This window comes from Rhinolophus sinicus, chromosome X (assembly GCF_036562045.2).
Source record: "Rhinolophus sinicus isolate RSC01 chromosome X, ASM3656204v1, whole genome shotgun sequence".
In the NCBI taxonomy this organism is placed as follows: Eukaryota; Metazoa; Chordata; class Mammalia; order Chiroptera; family Rhinolophidae; genus Rhinolophus; species Rhinolophus sinicus.
In genome coordinates this window covers 20,826,365-20,845,075 of record NC_133768.1, presented here as the reverse complement: position 1 = coordinate 20,845,075, position 18,711 = coordinate 20,826,365, and positions in this window count along the sequence as shown.

Here is an 18,711-nt window from a genome sequence, read left to right as displayed (position 1 = left end):
CTTGTTTTTCTATGCTTTTAAGAGAGTAAATTGACCAGGATAGCTCTTCTAACTTCATCATTCTAGAGTTTGCTCCACTATTGTTTTCATGAATTAACAATAAATCCTGCTTCATATATTCTGAACTCTGACTCCTCTGTTCCACTCCTTAATTTGAGCCTTCCCTTTTCTTTCCCCCTGTTGTTCTTGTCCTTCTTGATTTGGAATATACTACCAGCAATTTCTCCACAGTAATAGGCTTTGTTCTGGATCAAAGTTTGTTTATTTAAGCCGTCTACAGTGCCCACAACACTGTAACACTTTCATATGTTACTTCAGTCCTTTTACATTTAGTCATAAATGTAAGATACGTGGAGATACGAATAAATGCAGAACATATATTGTTGTCTTTCATTTTATATCTATTATTACTGTATCAATAATGTGAAAATGTACTAAATGCCACCTTAATAACTTTTCAGATATTGCATATTGAATGTAGGCATCCTAATATTGTTTAATATTTGAAATCTGTAATTTTTAAAAAGATTTTAGAAATATTTTACTAGGTACCTATATGGCCCTTGTTTCAATCATATGTGTTAAGGATCACACATTTTGATAATTAAATTCAGATATTCTATGTTTGAGAGTCAATGTCAAGTTTGATGAAGTTAGATAAAATTATCTTATGTACACTTGGATGTTATTTCCGAAGGAATTCTTCTCCAAAAGTTCCAACCCAAAATGTCAAGTTTGAAAATTGATGTTGAAAAATAAACGTAAATAGCCAGATCATTTTCTGGATTGGGGATTGGTAAAGCAAGTGTGGAGGGGCCAGAATAAAGGAGGATGGCAAGAGAGTAGTTCTTGATGACTTTATATTTGAACTGAAACTTCCTGTCCAGATGTTCTTTGGAAGGAAATAAGAGGAATGTCTTAGTAGTCCACAAAAAATAATATTAATTGACAAAATAATGCTTTTTATTCTGAAGAACAAGTGTTACTTTTATTGTTACTTTTTGGTTGTATTTTTTTTTTTTTAACGTTTTACTTTCATGTAATTCTCAGGTATTTCTGAATGGGTTTAGAAGATTAGCATGCTTCATTTCCAGAATTTTTCTGCGATGATTCAGGTAAGTAAATTTTAATTGATTATTTTAAAAGCATTTTTATATAATTTATTTTGCGAAGTGTTCACTTTTGAGTTGTAGAAATTCTTAGTATATTCTGGAAAGAAGGTCATTGTGGAATAGATGTATTGCAAATATCTTTTTCCAATTTGTGTCTGGCCTTTCTATTTTCTTAATGGTCTTTTGATGAGCAGAAGATTTGACTTATGATGGAATCCAGTTTATCAAATTTTCTTTTATGTTTAGTGCATTTATTGTTTGTGTATACCTGCCTTTATCAAGATTGCAGAGATTTTGGTGTTTTTTTGTTAGAAGCTTTATAGTTCTGCCTATTGCCTCTATGTATATGATTCATCTTGAATTAATTTGTGTGTGTGAATAGAGATTGGGGTTCTTGTTTTCCCTGATGGATATTCAATTGTTGTATCACCATTTGATGAAGAGATTTTTCTTTTCCTGTTGAATTGCTTTGATACTTTTGTCAAAATCAATGTACCATTTATGTGTGGGTCTATTTCTGGACTCTTGATTTTGTTCCATTGATCCAATTGTATAGCATCATATAAATACCGCACCGCCTTGACTACTGAAGCTCTATGGTAAGTCTTGAAAACATGTAGTATAATCCCTGCAACTTGGACTTTTATAATCCCGGGACTTTCTCTTTTCGAAAATGCTAGGTCCTTTGCATTTCCATATTTCAGTAAATCTCACTGAGATATTGGTTGGGATTGTGCTGCATCTATATGTCAGTTTGGAAAGAAAGTACATTTTAGCAATATTGAATGTTCAAATATATGAACTTGGTACAGCTCTCCATTTATTTAGCTTTAATTTAGCAGTGTAGAGGAGGGGTTATCTTTTGTTAAATGTATTCTCTATTTAAAATTTTATGCCATTTTAAGTAGACTGGTTCTTTTATTTGCCAAGTTTTTGTTTTCTTTTCATACAGAAATACAGTTGATGTTTGTGTATAAATTTTGTATCTTATTAGGTGGATAAAATCTGCTTAGTAATGCTAATAAGATTTTTTTTAGATCCTTTAGGATGTTACATATAGACAATTACGTTGTTTGTGAATACAGTTTTGCTTATTATTTGACAAACTTTATACCTTTTATTTAATTTTCTTGCCTTATTGCACTTGCTATGACTTCCAATATGATGTTTACTAAAAGAGGTAAGATTAGACATTCTTATCCTTTTCCCGAGTTTCATAAGAAAGTGTCCAATATAGCATGATTGTGATGTAGGTGTCAATATTTCATATATTTCCTTTATCAGATTGAGATACTTAAAAATTTTTTTTAAAATCATGCCACCCTTCCTTTACTGGAAGTAAAAAAAGTAGCTATTCCTGAAGGTTGCAAAGGGGACTCTATAAGATATTTTAGAGAATCCAATGGGGATGAAAAGCCTAGCTGCTGTGTCATTAGTTGATAAAGCCAAAATATGTATTTTTCAGTATATTTATTTAATAAAAAATACTAATAAGAAATTCTGTGCTTAACACTATATATTCTATAAGCAAATCCACAACGTAGCCACATTTAGATATGGGCAAATAAATACAGATTATTTTCCTGAATATGATGTTGAGAAAAAGCAGTTATAGGTATTCTATACTTATAACAATGGCATATCCTTACAAAGTATGAATTAAACAAAAACAGTTAAATGCAAACAGATTTTTAAAATAGTTTTTAAAACTACTTTCACAAGTTATAATTGTAGCTTAGTTAATGGATTTTATACAGTTGCTTTCTTCATACTCAGGGCTAGTAAGATCTGTGTTGTGTAATAATGTGAATATTTAGCTAATGTTCACTGATTTAACTAATGTTCATTTTTGTGAATCTATAAGTAGATAAATTAACCTTCATGAGTTAAAATATATCTTCAGCACACTTTCATATGTTTTAAAAATAAGAACTCTAGACAATTTGTTATCAAACACACATTTGTTAGCATGACTCCTTATGCTCTACCTAGATGGAGTCTCCTCGAAGGGTAAATTACTAGTCAAATCTTTCATTGATTTCCTAGTCATATCCTTAAATAAGAAGTTTGGAAATTCACATTAAATACGCAGGGGACCAGGCTAATGTGATAGTCCTGGGGGAAAGAAAAATCAAATTAAATTCAACCTATCAACAAAATCACAGTGCCGCTCTATATTCAGTCTTTATCCAGAGCTATGTACTGCTACACATAGGCAACTAATAGCAGCCAACAATTTCAACTGGGAGGAATGAAAGAACCATATTGAGAGAAAAATTACCTCCACTTGTCCAAGCAACTCCACTCTTGATTATTTAGACAGATGCTAAGTTCAAGTGAGAACCAAACTCATAAAAAACATCCTAAGAGCAAAATCAAGTCATCTTACTCTCATAAAAATCAAATCAAATGGGTGGTTAACTAGGGATTTCTAGAAGGTAGCATAACCAGAGAAGAGCAAATTTTAAGGGATTAAGCTAGAAGAAGTTTATGCAACCCAAATGAGGTAAATAATAATTATTAGAAATTTACTCTAAACATGCTCAGTTCATCTAGTTTGGCTTATCCCAATTTATACAATTTTTTACCTCGACTATGCTATAATAGAATGAAAAATATCCATATTATATGACTTTGTTTTTAATATATTTATTCACTTAATCTCTTTATTCAACTAACTGAGTGTTGCCCGTAGTCCTGGAACTTTGTATAGTGCCATTGAAATCATTAGCGAAACAACATGGCCCGCGAGCATCAGACCAGTTATCATAATACTGAGGCCTAATTGTTGGCATCAGGACTGTTTATAACGGAGAGCGTCAGTGCGGTGCCTGGATGTCAGGGGCTGATTTTTTCCTTTCTCATATTTTTGCAATTAGCAAGAAGGCCAGTTGGCTGGAGTAGAGTGGGTGGTAGGGGAAAGGAATAGAATATGATGTCTAGGGAATCTCAGAGGCCTAGATCAGGTTGAAGCTTATGTCAGGGGAAGGGTTTTGTTTCTATTCCAAGGGAAACAAGACTATGGGAAGAACAGGTTTGCCAAGCAGGAGGCAACTGGGAGTTCCCTATTTTAACCTGTTAAGCCCGAAATGCCTATTAGACATTCAAATTCAGATGTCAAGTAGGCAGTTAGATAAATAACTATGGGGATAAGTGAAATTGAAACTTACCAGCCTGAGTCTGAGATCACCTAGCACAGAGACGGAAATAATCAAAAGACTGAACATGAAGATACTCTATTAGTAAGTGAGAATTGGCCAGTAAATTTGCTAAATACTGACATTATTTGTGATCTCGTAAAAAAATAAGTTTTTGTTATAGAAACCAAAAATCCTGTTTGTTGCAAAACCAACAAAGAATTGGAGGAAAGGGAGTATAAGCAGTGAGAATAGACAATTTTTTGAGGACAAATGTTGTAAAAGAAAGCAGAAAAATTAAGCCACTAGTTTTGTGATATTATAGCATATTCTGCTGCAATTGCAATGATCTCATAGAGTGGGAGACAGGAATAATATGGACTTAAGAGAACTGCAGAAAACAAATGACTCTAAGTAAATAAGAAGAGGTAATTTTATGCACTAGGGGAAGTGTTAGCTTTAACCAGGCTCACAGCCAGTTCGTGCTCATGAGAGAAGGCCAAGTACATGGGCATTTATTTGGAAATAGAGATCAACAAGAGTTACTAAAGTTGTTTTGTAGAGAAGGAGAGTGAGCCAAATGTGTTAAATAATGAGGAAAGTGGTCTGGGGGGTGGTGCATGGATGCCTGTGCCAAGGAGGAATGGCAGGTGATAGGTCAATGGCATTTACCTTTAGAGGTGAAGTTTCCAGAGATGGGGAGTAACAGTGTAACTGCCTGGGAATGGTGATGTGAAACAAGGAAGACAATAATTCTACTTCTAGGCAGAATGGTAAGAGAACAAACACGAAGACAACATGGGGGAAAGTGTCCTCAATGGAATGTGTGCTTTCAGTTAGAGCAAGAACATTCAAGAAAGATGGGATTTTCCAGGTAACAGAGTAAAAGGGTGTTGAAAGTTGGAGAGGGGTGATAATGATGTGATGTTAGAGGATGCCCAGAACGTATGGGATGGCTTCCTGGTGAAGGGAAATAAATAAGAGGTCTTGGGTTTCTTGCAGTTACTGACATATACAAGGATTTTGAGAATGCCTCAGTTATTTTTGATGGCCTTCATGGTAGTTTTGGTGGCAAATTTATTTTCTGGGATGGTGGTAGTTTTCTACACCCACTTCTTTCCTGAGATGGGTGGTGTCAGAACAAGGCTGTTGAGTGGTGTTTTGGTTATGAGGGAGCATGTTTTAATTACTTTTAGCTGTGTATGTCTGTAGAGAGACTTAAAAGCTAAGTCTCAGTTTTGTTTTCTGGTAAAAAAAAAAAGTAGGGTTGTTACTGGCATTAAATAGTGTATTATTTTGTTTTGTCTTTAGATGAAGTGTTTAACGTATAATCTGCCACATAGTAGATATTCATTAACTAGTGGCTTTTAGGTATTATTGTAATTGCTGAAAATGATTTTAAGGACTTGATATTTAGTGAGCTTTTTTGGTTATTAAAATCTGCAGATATGCCTAACATAGCATGCTCTAGAAAAGCACATGGATATAGTTTCTGATATTGTATGCAGCATTAAAAATATATATATTTGTGGGTTTATTGACTCATTTGCTTGCCTTTTAAAACTGTTCAAAAAGCATGTCTTTGATGTAACTGTAATAGGGCTTATAACTTTAATTATAATTCTGGCTATGACTGTCGTTAACACAGTGAATCAGCGAGATGAACATAAGCAACCCTCATGATGTCTAGAAGCTGTTTCTGGCAATAGTACAGCCTTTCAATCCCAGAGTTTGGTTATGTAATTTTCTTCTCCTGCATGTTTGATTGTTTTGACTCTATGGGTTTGCCTTGACCTATAAGGAATTATAGACATGAATTTTTCAATTTTACTAATTCTGACCCAAGAAATGAAACTTCTCAAAGGTGGGAAACAAAATATAGTCTATTAATTTAGAAACCTGCCAAAGTATGCAATGATACGGCCTAAACAACACATACTTCAGAAATCTCCCTCTTTCTCTCTCAACCTTACGTTCTGCCCATTTATTTGGTGCTAAGCCTATAGGCCATGACAAATAGTTACCTAAACTGAGTATGAATAGAAACGATTGGTTTGCCCTGCTTTCTTGAAATAATAACCTTTCTAAATGCATGACAAACTTTGTAAATCTTTTTGTTTTCCTTTCCAGAACAATTTATCGTGTGTCATATTTCTAGCCATGGTTGCCTAGTTTTGGAATCCTTAGAAATTATGGATTTAGGATCCAAAAAGATCTTAGCTTTTTTTTTTAACAAAAGAAAATAAAACCATCTTACTGGATGATTTTTTTTGACTATTATTAACCTGAGCATAAGGTGAAACAAACAGTCATGGTTCGTAATTATGATTATGGGTCCGAAAATACATCGTGGTCTCTTATCATTACACTTTGCATAGTGCTTATGATTATCCTAAGCACTTTCACCCACATTATCTCCCGTGATTTTCAGTCATCCACTGAGGCATGTGTTGTTATCCTCGCATTACAGGTGGCAAAAGTAATGCTCAAAGAATTCAAGTGATGATGCTTCATGTTTCACAGAGAGCTGAAAAGTGAGACTAGAACTTGATTCAAGGACTTTCTTTGCAAATGCATACTTTTACCCCAAGGAGATGATTTGAAAAATTCCACTTCTTTCTCATTTAACACCATTATCTTCAGCTCTAACTGTTTGTAGAAGTTCCAGAACATATTTCCAAAGGACAACATGTAAATTCTTCCTTTGAAGCATTTTCTTCTTTTTAAAAAATGTACATTTACATTGTCATCACTTTGAGCCTTTATCATTTCACACACAGAGTCTCACCTGTACTCCTGCTCTAGTCCTATCTGATTATTCTTTATACAACATGGTATCATATAGCTCTAATTTTTAAATTAGTCAACACATTATTTTTAGAAAATATTCAAACTTGGAATGACCAAGAATATTATTCATCTACAATCTAGTTAATGGCTTCAACCTTATCTATCCTCTATGACCTCTTTATTCCAGGCTTGGGAAAAAAGAAAAAAGGAAGGCCACGTGCTATGTATCTAAATATTTAAAAGATGTAAATCAAGCCATATAGTAAATAAAATATACTTTTTGTTTATACTTTACTATGTGTTCACATGAGTGACATTGACAAATATGTGCAAAGCTATTTTTGTAAGACTTACAATGAGCAAAATATTAAGGATGACAGAGTATTACATTTCTGGGTGTTCTGATAATGAGATGGGGAGTTCTGGAGTCATAATTACTCTATAGTTATTTAACAAAGCTTACTTTTCTTGCCTTTTATTTCAGCAAATTACTAATTATTTAATATGTTTAAAATATATTCCATAATTTGTATGAATAGAAAGTAATACTCTGAAGTTATGCTGTCTGATACAATAGCCACTAACCACACAGGATTATTCTAATTAAAATTAAAATGTTTCTCTCTCAACAGTCACATTTGAATGGCTTATAGACACATGTAGCTGGTAGGTACTTCTCTATGGGATGGGACAAGGAGAAAATAGTTTCTTCATGGCAGAAAGTTCTGTGGAAAAACACTGATCAGAAAGATTAAGAAATTAAACATAATTGTATTCAGAGTTTACATAATTGAAATATATAGTCATTCAAAATTACAATTAAATAGAAAAACTCAACATTGAAATTACTTGTCATGTTTTTATAAAAGGTTGTTTTTCTTCTAAAATGTAACAGGATTCATTGAAAATCAGAAGACAAAATACAATTTGTAAGTGATTATAAAAATCAAAACAATTGACTCAGTTTTTAACTTAAGTTTAAAAATTATTATTAACTTTACTTCATACAATGTCAGCATTTTGCAATTCTAGTGTTTGCTGTCTATTCGTTTTGCCAGTGTAAACCATGTTATCCCTAAGTCTACACATGTACAAATTTAAGAGTAATATAAATTTTATAATGTTAGAAACATTCCTCAGCTGCCATGTGTAACTTTGGAGAATCCCATCCTAATGTATATAAAGTTCAGACAATTAAGTTCGTGAACTCATCCTAGAAAAAGTGCTACATACCTCAATGTTGAATATCACTACAGTCACCTTCTAAGTACTCCCCTTGGGAAGCCATGCAGTGACGACAGCACCCAGTCCACCCTTCAACGCAATTTTGAAACTCTTTTTCTGGAATGGCCATCAGAGCTGTCGTCATATTACCCTCGATGTCCTGAATGTCATCAAAATGTCTTCCTTTCAATATTTCCTTTGTCTTCATGGAAAGGGAAGAAGTATTTGGGGCCAGATCAGGTGAGTAGGGAGGGTGTTCCAATACAGTGATTTGTTTACTGGCTAAAAACTCCCTCACAGACAGTGTCCTGTGAGCTGGTGCATTGTTGTGATGCAAGAGCCATGAATTGTTGGCAAAAAGTTCAGGTCGTCTAACTTTTTCACGCAGCCTTTTCAGCACTTCCAAATAGTCAACTTGGTTAACTGTTTATCCACTTGGTATAAATTCATCATGAATAATCCCTCCAATATCAAAAAAGATTAGCAACATCACTGCAACAAATTCGTGAACTTAATTGGCAGACCTCGTATGTACCTTTGGAACCATAAATTGGAACATTAAAGGAAGCAAAATCAATGGACACTTTGAACTAGTACTGGGAGATTAGATTTCAATAGGCAGAACCTACTTGCAATTCATGCTGAGGGAAAGAATTTAACAAGTTAATTAATTTGTCTTCTCTCTTCCTTAAGTGCTTCTGCCGCTCAAATCCTCCCCAGACTCTGAAGCGGTATTCATCTTTCACACTGGCAGTGGCCCAGCTCTTAAAATCTTTGTGTTTTGAGGACAAGATCAGGGAGAAAGGTTTCTCTGAGCCCTGAACAGTGTTTGGTGAGAGATGTTTAGGGTTTCTAAGTTGTTCTGTGCTAGCAGTGAGTGTCAGACCCTGGGTAACATAGCCACCCAGGTTTGATATAATGACTTTATTTTTATGTGTGTTATGACATGTGGGGCCCTCTAAAGCCCCAGGATAGCCAGAAGCTCTTCTTGTGTAGATCTCAGGGTACTACTACAATACAAACTTTCAAAACAAGCATACTGCTATCTTTGTCTACACTTAAATTTTCTGAATTTTAGATCCCTCTCTGCTTATGAAATTCTACTTATAATCGTCTACCTCTAAAACATGCCTACTTTTTAAGGTCAGATACGAAGACCAACTTCCCTATAAAAGCTTCCTAGGTTAATCCTTACAAGTAATCGTTCTTCTGAATTCTCGGGCCATTCATGCCTCTGTTTTACATTTACAAGGAGTTACCTTAGGACTGGGGGAGTCCCAAACAGTAGGATTTCTCGAACTTCCCCAGCTGCCTTCAGTGAGAAGAGTTCTGTTTTTTTTCGTTTGTTTGTTTTATTTTGTTTTTGTTTGTAAGGTATTTAAAGAAAAATAGGAATCACAAATTCTTGTAGGTTATTGTACCTTTTATTATAGTAATCGATGTATGTACTTGTACACATTCCATCATGTACTAGGTTGCTATATGCATTAGGGAGAAAACAATGACATTTTATCACTTTGCTCAAATATGTACGAGTTCCTTACTGAATAATACCATCATCTCTCCATCCAGCACTCATGGTCTCACCCATATTCACAAACAATTCCTACTTGGTCCCAATGTCCTGCTAAGGGCAGTAATAAAGTGGATTCATGACTGGTGAACCACAAGGTCACCCCTGCCACATTCTGTGCTTTCATGTATTTTCAAAGAGGGTCTTGCTGCCTGAAGAGAGTGATTGGGAAGGTGATTAGTGAGAAGTCAGGGAGAACATTTTATGAATATGTGTTCTGACAAGGCAGATTCAGACTACTGTCAAAGGTCAAAGACGGGTTCCAACTTTACCTTGGTATCTGGCCAACAGCCCAGGTTGCAACTCCTCAACTTCGTACTGATGTAACTATTCTATGAGGAAAAAAAAATAAAAGCAAACCACAAAAGTGCAAATATGAAAACTCACCACATAAAACTAGCACCAACAGTCAAGCTATTACCGGAACCCTAAATTTAAGAATCAATCCTCTTTCTTTCCCTCACTACATCGGCTTTAAATCTCAGTGTAATTAAATTATCCTTCTAACTGTCTATAATGATATATACCTTGTTCTAAGTATGTCTCAGCTATAATTTCTTCCCAAGCAACCGGAAGCAACCCTTGTGAATAGGCTTGCCCGGTAAAATACAGGAGGCCCAGTTAAATTTAAATCTCAGATAAACAGTGGGTATTTTTGCAGGGTAAGTAAATCTCAAATATTTCATGGGACATAATCATACTAAAAATATGTATTGTTTATCTGACTTAAATTTACCTGAGTGTCTCATATTTCATTTGCTAAATCCAGCAATCCCAGTTGTGAGTGGAGGCTATCTTTTTTCCTGCCTTTCTCTTCATATCTCTGGTAGTAGTCTAGTTAATGTTTATTTTCTAGTTCCAGAGCTATAGCAGGTTCTTTTCCCTCTAGCCTAGAGCCTGAGAACCATGGCTGTATATTGTAACCATAGGAAATACTTCAAATTCATGTGCGTGCCAGGAACACCTGGGTCTGGGATGAGGTCCAGGTATTTGTATTTTTTAAAGCTCCCAAGATTACACTAATATGCAGCTATTATATTATGAATGACTGACAGAGCTTAATGGTACCCTCCTGCCCACCTAAGATCTGGTACAAAAGAAACAAAATGTTCCCTAGCTAAAGGGGAGACTAAGGGTTACAGTTTCTACGTACTCCACCATTTAGGAGTTGACCCAAGCTGACAGCAGAAAACTGTTGATGGAGAGAGATGTCTTGTCAGAATAGAAATTGTTCCTTCCTAATCTGGCTACAACAAAGCCAGCCCTGTTTTCATGGACCCCAGCAGATGTCATAGCACCAGCATAGGACATTTGCTCTTCTATCCTGTCCTATAAGGCTAAATGGGTGGGGACAATGAATGATGGACAGACGCTCTGTAGTCTCGTGGAAGCTGGCTGTTGTGTATGGGTTGGGCTCACAAATGATGGGAAGATAGAGACTGGGTTTCCCCAGGCAAAAATATTTACCAATCCTTTTAAAGTTTACCTGAAAGCACTCTTTCATTTCAAACATAATATTGATGTGTAAATTAAAAAGCTGCGTTACAATCAAGTTGTGTTAGTCCATTTTATATCTGTGCACTAGACTTAAGTTACATTAGGGAATGATCTGGTGACTCCAAAAGAAAGGCTTCTTACTAAGCTGTATTTGTTCCTAGTATCCTAGAACCTTACTGAATTGAGTTCAGAAACAGGGCAGCCAGACACCATCTGGGACCTTGTTAGAAATGCAGAATCTTAGGTTTCGCCCCAGACCCAGGAATCAGAATCTGCATTTTAACAAGATCAGAAGGTGATTCGTATGTGAATTAAAGTCTGAGGAGCATTGATCTAGACCCCTGTTTAGGTCATGGCCCAGAGACCTGAACCATGACAGAATCAAAGCACAGTAGAGTAGGCAAATAATATACACTAATAAATACTTCTTACTGTTCAGTTAGTAGCATTTTATTTTTTAAAGGGTCCTTAAAATGCCAGTTTTTTTTCAACTTTGTCAATCCAATGTATCTATGCAAAGTAAATCATATATATATATATATATATATATATATATATATATATATATATTTATATATATATCAAATTCATTATAAGTTATATAGACCCTATAGAAAATAAAAATATGTTTTCAATTTTTTTGCAGATACAGACTTAGAATTTGAGTTATGCAAAGGGACCTTAGAAGTTATACCATCTGCTCATTCATTTTATCAATAGAGACACTAAACCACTTGCTTCAAGTCGGAGTCAAAGTTAACTACTTACATTTGTGTAATTTTTCCATGGTCACACCATGAAATGTTGTATAACTCTCTTGTATTCCTGATTTTTTTCTTTTTTATTACTTTCAGGTGCACAAAACAAAGTAATACTTAGACGTTTATCTTGTATTCCTGATTGACCAAGACTTGCTGTATGTAAAGGTTTTCAGGATTAGAAATTAATACAAACTTTCTGAAGGGTCATTTTTCCATATAGCATCAAAAGGCATATATTGGACATGTCCTTTGCTGAAGCAAGTTTTCCATTTAGTAGTTTATACTGAAGAAAAAAACAAGATTTTTTTTCTTCTAGATTCCATAATAGGGTTATAGAATAGGAAATCTCATAAAGATTGCCACTTTTGAGTGCTTAATTCATTAATGTAACTGAGAAATACGATATGGTCTTATAAATCAGAAGGAAAATTACAAACTCCACAGTGAACTGGAAAAAGAGCTTCAACTGACAATTCACAAAGAAAAAATACAATTACTAATATGAAATTACTATTACTAATATTTTATTACTAATATGAATATATTAGTAATAAATAAATATCAATTAAAGGAATAATGGCAAATTACTTTGTTAAAAAAACATTGAAACTTAACTAATTAATTATTTCCATGCACAGTTGGTGAGGGTGCTGTATAACAGGCACTGTTGGGAAAACCAATTATTAAAAATTTCCAGAGGGTTGAGTTTTTTTCAGCAAGCATCAAAATCCTTAAAAAAACAGCATGTCTTTTCTCTAATCAAGTCTGATTGCAGAAATGTATATTAAATAAATCTTCATGGTTATTTACAAAGAGATGGCTTTGAGGGTAATTAGCAAAAGTCAATGTTTAATAATAAACTTTAATAGCAAAAAGATGGACATTCATCAAATAAATTATACCCTGTTTCCCCGAAAATAAGACCTAGCTGGACAATTAGCTCTAATCCGTCTTTTGGAGCAAAAGTTAAAATAAGACCCGGTCTTATATAATATATTAATTTTTGCTCCAAAAGATGCGTTACAGCTGATTGTCCAGCTAGGTCTTATTTTCGGGGAAACACGGTAATACATCTTTATGGATACAACTTAATGAAGTCATTAAAGTAGATTTTGTTAAAAATGTGAAATTACATTACAAATATTTTTGTAGAAATTTACAAAGAAGGAACAAAATTTGGAAGACTATGTTCCAAATTTTAGATACTAAGAGTAAATGTCAACATATTCAACATATATATTTTTGGAGTTAGATTATGGATGATTTTTCTTTCCTCTTTTAGACTTTTTGAGATTATTTTGCTTTTTCAGCAAGCAAAAGTAATAATAAACTATATATTATCTATATAATAATATACATATATTATCAAAGGTAATGATAAACTATATATTTTCGGACATTACATTAGGAAAAGCACTGGACAAACATGTTTGAAAGCTTATATGTCCATATATGAAAGAAACAGTAAAGAGGGAAACACTTTAGAGTTCAGGAAAGAATACCAGCCTTTTTTTTTTTTTTTTTTCGGTCATACAAGCAAGGCTTAATATTCTAGATATGCTACTCCTGTAAGTCTTAACGTCTTTGAGTTTTAGTACCTTTTCCTCCTTTTTTTATTTGAAATATTTTACATGGTTCTCAAAACATATAACATGATTAGGTTTATATTCATAAATTAAAGCAAACGATTCAATTACCTATGTAGTTAAAAATGAGCAAAAAATTTAAGTTATTTGAAAGGCAAACTTTAATTGCATTTAGTTTAATATAAAAAAATTATAAATTGCTTAATATCAAAGTAAAACGATACTCCCACTGAGTTATTTCATGTTTATTTTGTTTTCATTCTTGCTTATAAAATTCCATATATATCTGCATTAATATCGCTTTGGTTTCAAAAGACATCTGACAGCAATTTTGCAAATGTTTGTGTCTGTATCAAGGACTGCTATGCTTCGTTTTTCTACACTAGTGAAACTCTTGATTTTTAGCTGGGTATACAGTGAACCAGCTATATTTTCTGTCTTCCATTGCAGTTAAGTATTGTCATGTGACTAAGGGCTAGACAAAGAAATGTACATTGTTGTGGAATGAAGAATCCTTCTTCTTCCTGTTTTTCTTTAGAATTAGCTGGAAGGTAAGCATGATGTTTGGTGTTAGAATAGCCAGCTGACCACAATGACAAGGTACACGTAAGGATGGTAGCACAAAAATCTTCTGCAACTGCTATATAAATAATCTTTGGAACAACTGTCTAGGCTATTATTTAAGAGAAAAATGAACTTCTGTCTTGTTTAACCCACTATTATTATGGATTCTTCATCATCTACAGCCAAGCCTGAGTTGACCTGATAGGGAGTGCCTTTTGGATTACATGAACCTTTTTCTTCTTTTTTTTTTTCCTGAAAGGAGGTAGAAAGCAGCATTGATTACTGTCTCTCTAAAAACTCTGGAAATGTATTTGTCCTACTCCATGACAGCCTGAGTTTGGTCTTTCTAGGAGAAACTACTGCTGTTATTTTTACTTCTTCATAATTCAACTGTAGCTCCTCTGGAAACAGGATTAGACAGAGCCTGTCTGAGCAGAGTAACAGAGCAAATAGCATTTTATAATTTGCTAATATGGCTTTTCTACTAGTTTACACAATAAGTCTCAAGAGTAGAGGGTAAAAACAGTTATAGTTCAAGGGAGTTCTTTTTAAATCCAGCACTATTAATTTATGCATTGCCAACCTTGGTATTAATTGATAAAAGTCAAAAAAGCAGTAGTTAAAATTCCTGAGAAAGCAAAACAATACTCATCTGAGTTTTGTAATATATGGAGATGTTAAGTTATAATGGAATTTAACACTTAAATTACCTGCTTAGAAAATAAACTTTGATCTATTTAAACTACTGGTTCTAAAACCGATTGAGACTTCAACTGCTATGAAAATACAGATAATTGTGTGCCCTTTAAACTATTAATATGTATGTTTAATAATGATAATTTTATAGTCTTATGGGCATGATTTTTCATCATTAAATCAACCTTTAACTGTGATATCAGTCTGAAAAAGGTAGATCAATGTGAAAGAGAAATAATTATTTTACATCATTATAATGGAGTAATTTAGGAAGTGTCTGTTACATTAACATTTAATATAATTGACATCTGAATTATATTAAATATATTCATTTGAATGAGGAAGCATTATTCACATTGTTCCTGATACCTGAAAATGGAGAGTTTGTCTATTTTTCTAGTTTCTTATAAAAACCATCTACCACCTCTTTATTCTATACTACAGTTTTTCAGAATTTAAGATAAAAATATAAGATTAGTGTGTGGTTATTTTAGCTCTGTTTCTAAAATGAACTTGATAAAGGAAGAGAAAAAGACATTAAAATGACTTTAAAAATGATAATCTTCATGAAAGATTAGCTATGAGTTAGCTGCATACTTGTAGGTACAAACATAACACCTATTAATCTTTCTTTTCAGTAATATAAGAATGAAGAATAAATACTAATGTTATTGGTCATTGATTAGCAAACATATTTGGCTAGTTGATAAATTACTAAATAAAGCATTCTTATTTTGTTTGCCATACTCCTTATAATAAACACAAATTAACAAGTAATTCATACCCTATATTCTTTTGTCCCCAAGGAGACTTTTGAATGTTGCTTATAGACAACAGTCACAGACTCACAACTGTTAGGCTGTCTATGGAACCCCAGGGATGTATGCTTGTTGGCACATCCAGGAGTATTGACTTAGTTTATATACAATTGATAAAATTCTCCTATATTTTTCACCACTCCTTTCTTTTGTGAAAATGACAAGGAGAAGGTAAATACACACACACACACACACACACACACACACTTATGTGTATATATAATTATATTTTATTCTTTTACTTAAAAATACTTGGTATACAATCTTATATTGGATGTTACTTTCAGGTGTACAATATAGTGATTCAACATTTTTATACCTTACAATATGATCACCCCATTAATTCTAGTAATCATCTGGCACCATGTGAACTTATCACAATCTTATTGACTATATAACTATTTTTGTAATTTAAGTGAATTTTCATTTAATAGTATAGCTATTCTGCCAAATAAGATCTGAGAAGCTATAAACTTTGGCCCTTGCCTATTTATTTAGCTGTAATTTTTCAAATGGACCTCTTTAGTATCGTACCCTCCAATTGTATTGGCTGCAATAGTTTTGGATGAAAATGTGAAAATGACATCCAACATGACATCCATCTAATAGAATCAAGTCTGGAATGCAGAGATTCTCTATAGAAATCACAACTTTATTTGGAGAACAAGATGTTCAATTTCAAGAAATAGAACATAAAAAAAACTATTATGTCATTCACTGATTCTTTGTTCAGCTGATAACTAATGTTTTAAGATATTATTTTTTTAAAATTTACAATATTTATTACAGCATATTTTATATTTATTATAGAAAAATTAGCATAAGGAAAAAATGAAGGAAAATTCATACAAAATACAACCACTCAGATCATCAATATAATCTATTTGGAACAATTTTTCTATACACATATACATACATTTATTTGAATGATTATGGATCTCCTACTCTTTGTCACATACTACAAACAATATTCTTTTAAAAACTTTTATTTATTTTACGTGTGTTTTTCCAGGACCCATCAGCTCCAAGTCAAGTAGTTGTTTCAATCTAGTTGTGGAGGGTGCAGTTCACAGTGGCCCATGTGAGGATCGAACCGGCAACCTTGTTAAGAGCACCACGCTCTAACCAACTGAGCTAACCGGCTGCCCCACCACAGACATTTTTATATTGCTAAATATGTATCTAAAGAATCATTTTAATGGCTACCAATAATACTGGCTGAGACACTGTGGGAAAGAAATAAAATTCCGTACCTACACAGAATAGGAGTTTATACCTGAGTGAATATACCACTGGTTCTTTCAGGAGTCTCCATGAGGAATATTGTAGTACTATGTGCTTTGGGTTGATTTTTCTTGCTGACATTCAAAGGCAGCAATAGCTAGATTAGCCTTGGTAAGTAGGGAGGCCATGTTGTTGAGCCCACGCTACCCTCCTTCTCTGCCACCATGATCTCCATTCCCGTGCCCATCATGACAGATCTGAGGTGGTCAATGTTGAAGGTTGACTTACATCAACTGGCTAAGTCATTTTGTCTATTTGGCTGTTTAGTGCCTCTTCCATGGAGGATGCTTTCTGGAGGGCATTAACATGTGATACTGAGATACTCTCATTTAGTTCCTACTCTCATGTCCATCCATATGCCTTTATTTCAGACCTTCTTGTCTCCAGTCATTCTCTTTCCAGGACCCTGATCAGTTGACTGGGCCTTTTGCCAAAAACTGTTAATACATATATTGTGCTTCCCCGAAAATACGACCTAGCTGGACCATCAGCTCTAATGAGTCTTTTGGAGCAAAAATTAATATAAGACCTGATATTATATTGTTTATTATATTACATTACATTACATTACATTACATTACATTACATTATATTATATTATATTATATTATATTATATTATACTCAGTCTTATAGTAAAATAAGACTGGGCCTTATATTAATTTTTGCTCCAAAAGACGCATTAGAGCTGATGGTCCAGCTAGGTCTTATTTTTGGGGAAACACGGTATATTCTAACCTGTGGCCATATCTTATTTTAGCATAAAGTGAATGACTAGGTGTATTGTTCTCACTGCTACCCATTGGGAATATTTTCCCTCCCCACTCTTTTAAGGTCATTCCTGAGAATGCCTATAATATAGCCACTGCGTATCCCTTTCTAGAATTGTACCATACTCTGAGCTGACATCAGCAGAACAAGCCCAAGTTTTTCTTCTTTCAGCTAGTCATTCAAGATCTCTTATACAGAGACAGACGTGAGCTGAATGAAAGACCAAGGAGGGGAGTGGTGGTGAGTGACATAGGAATCTGAGCTACTTGCTTAATTATTTTCTGAGGGTAATATAAGTGCGAGCTCAATTCAAAAGCTGAGATGGACTGGAAAGGAGGTAATAGCTGGAGACACACTGCTAACTACCATGCTTGCTGTTTGTCAGCAAATCTCTTCATGAAGGGGGATCTCAGCGGTACCTCTCTGTATCTGCTAAATGATAGAACTATTTTACTATCGAGGCTATTGCCATTTTTATTCTTTCAGACTAAATTTAGAATCAGTTTTCTAAGCTCCAGATACTAATGTAATTTAATCACAATTGGAATTTAGATATTGATTGGAAATAAATTTTTAAAACAATATTGAATCTTTCTAATTAAGATCATGACATGCCTCCCTTTCACCAAATCTTATTTTGTCTCTCAATACTTCAAAATTTTTATTCATATTAACTATGTATGTTTCCCATTTGGTTTATTCCTCTTTTATTATTTTTATCCTCTTCTAAAATGTGTTTTTAATTGGTTATTGATTTAAAATATAAAGTTATTATTTAATACTGGTTTATTCAAAGGCAAAGTTCATAAATTCTATTCTTATTTATATAATTTTTTGTTGTTTATCTTGGATTTTTCAGATAGTCAAATAATTTGCAAATAAAACCATACTCAATAATT